The sequence below is a fragment of the Cetorhinus maximus genome, unplaced genomic scaffold (genome assembly GCF_964194155.1).
Source record: "Cetorhinus maximus unplaced genomic scaffold, sCetMax3.hap1.1 HAP1_SCAFFOLD_1767, whole genome shotgun sequence".
NCBI classification, from domain to species: domain Eukaryota; kingdom Metazoa; phylum Chordata; class Chondrichthyes; order Lamniformes; family Cetorhinidae; genus Cetorhinus; species Cetorhinus maximus.
Window position 1 is genome coordinate 39,699 of NW_027597707.1, and position 9,891 is coordinate 49,589.

Genomic DNA, 9,891 nt, shown 5'->3' on the forward strand with positions numbered 1-9,891 from the left:
TCTCTCCATTGGCTTATCCATCTCTCCAATGACTAAAGCATCTCTCCGTTCCTCACTCTCACACACTCTTACATAAACACACTCATGCACACATTCACTCACAGACACACTCTCTCTCACACACACACACATGAGCACACACTCACACAAACACATACATGCACACGAATACACACACGCTCACTCACACACACACTCACTCACACACACGCTCACTCACACACACACTCACAAACACTCACTTACACACTCACTCACACAAACACACTCACCCACACACACGCCCACACAAACACTCACACAAACACACATAAACACACACTCACTCACACACACACTCACACACACGCCCACACAAACACACTCACATAAACACAAACACACTTACTCACACACACACTCACACACACACACACACACACTCACTCATACAAACACACTCACTCATACAAACACACATAAACACAAACACACACACACACACACACTCACTCACACAAACACACACACACACACACACTCACTCACTCACACAAACACACACGCATAAACAAACACATTCACATAAACTCAAACACACTCACTCACACAAAAACACACACACACACTCACTCAAACACACTCACTCACACACTCACTCAAACACACTCACTCACACACTCACTAATACAAACACACTCACTCACACAAACACACACATAAACACACACTCTCACACACACATACACACACACACTCACTCAAACACACTCACTCACACACACACTCACACAAACACACACGCACACACAGTCACATAAACACACACACGCACTCTCACACACTCATTCACACAAACACACTCACACAAACACACACATACAGTCACATAAACACACACACACACACACTCATTCACACAAACACACTCACTCACACAAACACACACACAGTCACATAAACACTCTCTCACACACTCATTCACACAAATACACTCACTCACACAAGCACACACTCACACACAGTCACATAAACACACACACACACTCTCACACACTCATTCACACAAACACACTCACTCACACAAACGCACACAAACACACACACACACACTCACTCACACACTCACTCGCATAAACACAAACACATTCACACAAACACAAACACACTCACTATGAACATTAAAGATTTTGTGACATATTTGAAGCCACATGAGAATAAATTCTATATTTTTCCAATTTTCCTTTGCTTGAGTTTATTTCTAGAACATTCTTGCCCCTTTTCCGCACTAACAGATCGGGTATTGAGATTGCAAATTTCCCCCATCTCAGGACTGGGAAACTGATGAAAATTCCGGGGCGGTGGGGGAGGTGAGGCCACGGAGGGGCTCGGAAACAAGGAGAGTTATTTTAAAATCGAGGTGTTGCTGGGCTGCGACCCTGTCAGCGGGTACAGGGGAGATCGGGCGAAAGGGGGCTTGGTGCGAGTTTGGTTTCGGAGGTTAAAGCTGACAGTGGGGGGAGGGATTTAGCTGGAGGTCCTTGTGTCAGGGACACGGTTGAATAGCCAGCTTCGCGACTGCCTTTCCAGTTCGGAGTGGACAAGTGAAACTACAGGGAGGAGAAGCTTAACCTCGATGCATCACTTGGTCGAATAGCTCCTTCTTCTTTCACGGGGATGTGGGCGTCACTGGGCAGGGCCCAGCATGTGTTGCCCATCCCTAATTGCCCCTTGAACTGAGTGGTCTCGCTCGGCCATTTCAGAGGGGCAGTTAAGAGTCAACCACGCGGCTGTGGGGTCTGGAGTCACGTGTAGGCCCAGACTGGGTAAGGACGGCAGATTTCCTTCCCCTAAAGGGGGCATTAGTGAACCAGATGGGGTTTTTACGACAATCGATGATGGTTGCCATGGTCACCATCCTGGGCCTCTGGATTACTGGGCCAGTGACATAACTTCTCAACAGCCACCTCGACAATGGACCAGGTCTCAGAGTGTGTCCGGAGAATATGCCACAGCTGGAAGTGAGGAGAGTGGAGAAAGGAGGGAGTTGAGCTGATTATTCAGTTTTCAATACAAGTTCATTACCCAGTGAGTAGACATAACAGCTCGGAATCTGTTCTCAATCCGCCAAAGGCATTTATTGGCTAAGACATAACTCTATGATAAGCTGAGATGCAGTGAGAAGAGGCAGTGGGTGAAAGGCAATGATGTCTCTTACCGGATGGCCCATGTGTGTCTCATTCTCAGCTGCTGCCCACGTGCAGAGACACAGCTCCCTCCACAATCACGAGGAGGATTCAGAGATCACGTACAGCGTTGGTTAGACATGAAGGAAAGCTCCATCTGCGTAAAGGGAGCTTTACTCTGTATCTAACCCCGTGCTGTACCTGTCCTGGGAGTGTTTAATGGGGACGGTATAGAGGGAGCTTTACCCCGTATCTAACCCCGTGCTGTACCTGCCCCTGGAGTGTTTGATGGGGACAGTGTAGAGGGAGCTTTACTCTGTATCTAACCCCGTGCTGTAACTGTCCTGGGAGTGTTTGATGCGGACAGTGTAGAGGGAGCTTTACTCTGTATCTAACCCCGTGCTGTAACTGTCCTGGGAGTGTTTGATGGGGACAGTGTAGAGGGAGCTTTACTCTGTATCTAACCCCGTGCTGTACCTGCCCTGGGAGTGTTTGATGGGGGACGGTGTAGAGGGAGCTTTACTCTGTATCTAACCCCGTGCTGTACCTGTCCTGGGAGTGTTTGATGGGGACAGTGTAGAGGGAGCTTTACTCTGTATCTAACCCCGTGCTGTACCTGCCCTGGGAGTGTTTGATGGGGACGGTGTAGAGGGAGCTTTACTCTGTATCTAACCCCGTGCTGTAACTGTCCTGGGAGTGTTTGATGGGGACAGTGTAGAGGGAGCTTTACTCTGTATCTAACCCCGTGCTGTACCTGCCCTGGGAGTGTTTGATGGGGGACGGTGTAGAGGGAGCTTTACTCTGTATCTAAGCCTGTGCTGTACCTGCCCTGGGAGTGTTTGATGGGGACAGTGTAGAGGGAGCTTTACTCTGTATCTAAGCCTGTGCTGTACCTGTCCTGGGAGTGTTTGATGGGGACAGTGTAGAGGGAGCTTTACTCTGTATCTAACCCCGTGCTGTACCTGTCCTGGGAGTGTTTGACAGATGCTGCCAGCTGACAGGAACAGAATTGACATCAGCAATCCCCTTTTCACACATGTGTTTGCCTCTGGACGTGGGGCTCCTGAGAGTAGACGTTAAGCGTGTGGCAGCTGTAAGAGTCTGAGCCACTTTTGCAAGGGCTGTGAGCTGACGATGTAAATGGGGGGTTGAGGTCAAGGCTGCAGTAGAACTCGGAATGAAACAATGTTTTTAAAAGCACCAAGGCCAACCACAGTCAGAAGCTGTAAGTCCGATGGAGCAATATCCTGTTTCCTTCTTGCCTGCATTGTACAGAGTGCTTCTGGTGTCAGATAAAGGCTTTTCCTTCTGTAGTCTCCTCTTCCATCTGAATAAGCAAACCAATCGTCAAACCTCACAAAGCCCCCATGTCCTGTTTGAGCTGGAATAGGAGGAGGCCGTTCAGCCCTGCCATCCCGTACTGGCCTTTTCTTTGGCTACCCGATCGGCATCTCAGCCCCGCCGACCCACATCGGAATTACTATAAGCGGAGCCCTTCACCCCTCCTGCTCCTCCAAAGTATAGCTCCTCGGATGTTTGGGAATACGCTCTGATTATATTCTCTTCGGTCCAGAGTGGATGACCACAGACGTCCCCACGTCGAGCGACATCTGCCGCAGTCTAGACCAGTTTTCCTATCGGTCAATGTCCCGAGCAAACTTCTGACATCAACAACACAACGTATGGCGGCACAGGACATAGTGCCTATTGGGGAACGACACCTATTGTTCTATATATAAACGCCGCCCCCCGAACCCCTCGATTAGATTCCAGTCTGTAACTCACTCCCGGGTATCTGTTATTCTATATATAAACGCCGCCCCCCGAACCCCTCGATTAGATTCCAGTCTGTAACTCACTCCCGGGTATCTGATATTCTATACATAAACCCCCCCCGAACCCCTCGATTAGATTCCAGTCTGTAACTCACTCCCGGGTATCTGTTATTCTATATATAAACGCCGCCCCCCGAACCCCTCGATTAGATTCCAGTCTGTAACTCACTCCCGGGTATCTGATATTCTATACATAAACCCCCCCGAACCCCTCGATTAGATTCCAGTCTGTAACTCACTCCCGGGTATCTGTTATTCTATATATAAACCACCCCGAACCCCTCGATTAGATTCCAGTCTGTAACTCACTCCCGGGTATCTGTTATTCTATATATAAACCACCCGAACCCCTCGATTAGATTCCAGTCTGTAACTCACTCCCGGGTATCTGTTATTCTATATATCAACCCCCCGAACCCCTCGATTAGATTCCAATCTGTAACTCACTCCCGGGTATCTGTTATTCTATATATAAACCACCCGAACCCCTCGATTAGATTCCAGTCTGTAACTCACTCCCGGGTATCTGTTATTCTATATATAAATCACCCGAACCCCTCGATTAGATTCCAGTCTGTAACTCACTCCCTGGTATCTGTTATTCTATATATAAATCACCCGAACCCCTCGATTAGATTCCAGTCTGTAACTCACTCCCGGGTATCTGTTATTCTATATATAAACCACCCGAACCCCTCGATTAGATTCCAGTCTGTAACTCACTCCCGGGTATCTGTTATTCTATATATAAACCACCCCGAACCCCTCGATTAGATTCCAGTCTGTAACTCACTCCCGGGTATCTGTTATTCTATATATAAACCACCCCGAACCCCTCGATTAGATTCCAGTCTGTAACTCACTCCCGGGTATCTGTTATTCTATATATCAACCACCCGACCCCCTCGATTAGATTCCAGACTGTAACTCACTCCCAGGTATCTGTTATTCTATATATAGACCACCCCAAACCCCTCAATTAGATTCCAGTCTGTAACTCACTTCTGGAGATCTATTCTTCCATATTTAAACCACCCCGAACCCTTAATTAGATTCGCTGGGTGCCTGTTATTCTGTGTATAGTTCCCCCGCACCCCCGCCCTCGAACTCTCAACTATTGGTTCAACTTCAACATTTCCCTGATGGGCTGGGCCTCTTTGTACTCTGGTATGTCCAGCGCCTTCGAAGAGGTAATTTGCCAGCCTCTATTGCCCGGTTACTCCCTGTGCCCCTTACCATCCTGCCAGGCCCCATCAACGCTCTTTCCTTTGCCTCACACTGTGTCCGAAACTTGGCTTTCGGAAGTGCAAGGCGCTTGTTAAAGGCAACTATGGTAATACCCACCACCACACTTGCTCCGAAGCGAACTCCGTAACCGATAACCTGCTGGCACTGGCAGAGTGCCACTGTGTCCGAGGCGCTCTGGGTGAGGAGTTAAACTGGGGCCATCCAAGCCCTCTCGGGGGGATTGCACATCGGAGAGGAGCAGGGAAAGAGTTGGTGGTTCCACATCCCCATCCAAAACCTTAGCACGTCCTGAAGGCTTCCCAGCCCCGCTGAGGCGCTTTTCGAAGCCTGGCCGCTGTGGCAGTGAAAGGAAACGCGGCAGCCACTCGGCGCACAGCAAGATCCCACGAACAGCGATCCGATACTGAGAGGGGTAAATGTGGGCCCCAGCACACCGGGGAGGACTCCACCCCGCTCTTCCTCAAATAGTGGCCGTGGGATCTTTTACATCCGACCGAGAGGGGCCTCAGTATAACGTCTCATATGGCAGGGAGCGTCTCCGACAGTGCAGCACTCCCTCAGAACTGACCCTCCGACATTGCAGCGCTCCCTCAGTACTGACCCTCCGACAGTGCAGCACTCCCTCAGTACTGACCCTCCGACAGTGCAGCACTCCCTCAGCACTGACCCTCCGACAGTGCAGCACTCCCTCAGTACTGACCCTCCGACAGTGCAGCACTCCCTCAGTACTGACCCTCCGACAGTGCAGCACTCCCTCAGTACTGACCCTCCGACATTGCAGCGCTCGCTCAGTACTGACCCTCCGACAGTGCAGCACTCCCTCAGCACTGACCCTCCGACAGTGCAGCACTCCCTCAGTACTGACCCTCCGACAGTGCAGCGCTCCCTCAGTACTGACCCTCCGACAGTGCAGCGCTCCCTCAGCACTGACCCTCCGACAGTGCAGCGCTCCCTCAGTACTGACCCTCCGACAGTGCAGCGCTCCCTCAGTACTGACCCTCCGACAGTGCAGCGCTCCCTCAGTACTGACCCTCCGACAGTGCAGCGCTCCCTCAGTACTGACCCTCCGACAGTGCAGCGCTCCCTCAGTACTGACCCTCTGACAGTGCAGCACTCCCTCATTACTGACCCTCCGACAGTGCAGCACTCCATCAGAACTGACCCTCCGACAGTGCAGCGCTCCCTCAGTACTGACCCTCCGACAGTGCGGCACTCCCTCAGTACTGACCCTCCGACAGTGCAGCACTCCCTCAATACTGACCCTCTGACAGTGCAGCACTCCCTCAGTACTGACCCTCCGACAGTGCAGCACTCCCTCACTCCTGACCCTTCGACAGTGCAGCACTCCCTCAGTACTGACCCTCCGACAGTGCAGCACTCCCTCAGTACTGACCCTCCGACAGTGCAGCACTCTCTCAGTACTGACCCTCCGACAGTGCAGCTCTCCCTCCGCACTGACCCTCCGACAGTGCAGCACTCCCTCAGTACTGACCCTCCGACAGTGCAGCACTCGCAGCACTCCCTCAGTACTGACCCTCCGACAGTGCAGCACTCCCTCAGTACTGACCCTCCGACAGTGCAGCACTCCCTCAGTACTGACCCTCCGACAGTGCGGCGCTCCCTCAGTACTGACCCTCCGATAGTGCAGCACTCCCTCAGTACTGACCCTCTGACAGTGCAGCACTCCCTCAGCACTGACCCTCTGACAGTGCAGCACTCCATCAGAACTGAACCTCCGACAGTGCAGCGCTCCCTCAGTACTGACCCTCCGACAGTGCAGCACTCCCTCAGCACTGACCCTCCGACAGTGCAGCACTCCCTCAGTACCGACCCTCCGACAGTGCAGCACTCCCTCAGTACCGACCCTCCGACAGTGCAGCACTCCCTCAGCACTGACCCTCCGACAATGCGGCACTCCCTCAGCACTGACCCTCCGACAGTGCGGCACTCCCTCAGTACCGACCCTCCGACAGTGCAGCACTCCCTCAGCACTGACCCTCCGACAGTGCAGCACTCCCTCCGCCCTCATCTCCCGACCGCCGTGAAAAAGGGGCGCGGCAGGTGCGTTTGGGGTTTTAGCGCCTCGGATTGATTCTTCACCACGCCGATGGTGCCAAAGGAACGAATCAATGTCAGCGACTCGGTTTGACGGCTGTGGGGAGGTGTTGCCCTTTTAAGATGCTGAGCTCGAGGCTCAGATGCTCTGCGGAGTGAGAGAGAGAGAGAGAGAGAGGGAGCGAGAGAGAGAGAGAGCCTTTTTGTGAAAACACTCTGATCATCCCCAAAGTGCAGAGAGAGAGAGAGAGAGGGGCACAGTGTGACACTGGGGGTCTGTCTCTCTCCCAAGAAAACCTGGTGAGGAAGGGGAAATTGACAGCACGTCTATTTCTGCTCCGGAGAAGTTTGTTTTCGGGCAACTTTTTTTGCTACTGAGATATCTTGCAGCTGCAGCCACTTGGGGGGTAAGTGTTACGATCTTATCACTCCTATTATTGTGCTAGTGTCTGCACTCCGTTACTTAACTCCCCTTAAAGGCTGAGCTGTTAATCCCGTGTCTCGGGAGGGAATTGGAGGTGAAACTGTTTCGAGGCACTTAAAATAAACAGCTGGAGTCTGCAGGAAGCGGAGTCCGAGATCGAAACTGGGCGCTCAGTCTACTGGACGACCGTCCGCATCGGTAGTGCGGAGACAGCTCGCCTCGGAGTTGGAGGGGTTAAGAGGGGCTGAGCGGCCTTGCCTCAGGCCCCCGGGTGGTGGGGTCCGCCGCTGGCCGGCTGGTCGATCCCCCCTGCTTTGTTGCCCCCCACTCCTTGGCTGCCAGCGATAGCCCCCTCGGGACCTGAGCCCCACAACCCCTGGCTGACTCTGCCGGCGCCCGGTGCCGAGGGAGCCCCGCACTGCCGGAGGTGCCGTCTTTCGGAGGAGACGTCCAACCCAGGCCCCCACCTGCCCTCCGGTGGGGAGGGGGGGGGTGGAGTGGATGTAAAAGATCCCACAGCCGCTATTGGACGAAAAGGGGAGGGGTGGGGCGGTTCGGAGGGGGAGTTCTCCCTCGAACCCCCCCACAACAGGACCAATTCAACCATCCGGGGGGTCATTCGACCAGGTCGCGAGCGTACGGGAGCTTGCTGCGAGCAAATTGGCTCCAGGGTGGCGGGGAGAGGTTTTTGGGGAGTGGTGGGGGAGGGGCTGGCGTGGCGGGGGGGTGGGGGTGGTGGGGTTGCGTGGGTAATCGCCTTTTGAAACGCACGGTGATTGGGGGGGGTTCCTGTGGAGAAAGCAGCAAAGGGCTCATCGTGCTCACAAAGGTGGCCTCAATCCGGTGAATTTACAAACGGGTCACGGGGGGGTAGTGGGGGGAGGTGGGAGGTGGTGGGGGTGTGGGTGGTGGGGGAGGGGAGGGGGTTGGGTATTTAGAGGACCCAACGATCTGGAGCCCACCATCCAGTCAGTAAGTGACGCCGGTGTGATTTGGCGGGGGTGGGGGTGGAGGTGGGTGACTGGTGTTTAACCAGGCCAGGCCGGGAGGCAGGCTGGTTGACACGGGTGACTCTCTGATCCCCTCCGTCACTCCCTCCGGTAAGCCTCCATATCCCACAGCTCCGCCGCCAAAGAGGGAAATTTGCATTTCCATAGCGCCCTTCCCCGCCTCGGGACGCCCCCAACGCGCTCCGCAGCCTTTTTTCTTGGACATGTAGCCCCTGTTGTAACGTAGGAAAAGCGGCGGCCATTTTGCGCACAGCAAGATCCCACATTGGGCGATCAGGCGATGCCCAGGTCTTCTTCACCAGCCACGCTGGTTGAGGGATCGGTATTGGTCCTCACGGCACCGGGGAGATCGCCCACCTGCTCTCCGTCCAATAGTGGCTGTGGGATCTGTTCCACCCGAGAATGCAGACGAGGTCTTGGTTTAATTACAGTGCAGCACTCCCTCAGTACTGACCCTCTGACAGTGCGGCACTCCCTCAGTACTGACCCTCCGACAGTGCAGCACTCCCTCAGTACTGACCCTCCGACAGTGCAGCACTCCCGCAGTACTGACCCTCCGACAGTGCAGCACTCCCGCAGTACTGACCCTCCGACAGTGCAGCACTCCCGCAGTACTGACCCTCCGACAGTGCAGCACTCCCTCAGTACTGACCCTCCGACAGTGCAGCACTCCCTCAGTACTGACCCTCCGACAGGGCAGCACTCCCTCAGTACTGACCCTCCGACAATGCACAGAGAGGGAGAGGGAGAGGGAGAGAGAGAGAGAGAAAGACACACAGAGAGATTCAGAGAGAGAAGGACTCTGAGTGAGCCAAGCAGAGACTTCAGGGGTTGTGAGTGTGTGTGTTGCCAGGGTGTACCCAAGTACTGAGTTCCCACTGCACTTGCTGCCCACCACCTGCTCATCCAAGGTGCCCGCTTCTCAGTAGGTGAAGCCTGGCAGTGACAATACGAGTCCATGCTCCCTCCTCTGTCTTCCCCCCGTGGCCACACTGGGTACATTCACCGGCTGGTATGGGGGTAAGAGGGGAAATCCAGGAGAGGGCTGACTGATCCCAAACCCGGTTGGTGCCGAGGTGACAGGTCTCTGAGCGAGAGGAGAGGGGAGAATGGAGTGGGGCTCGGGGACGGTGGGCATGGCCTGAGTTAGGAGT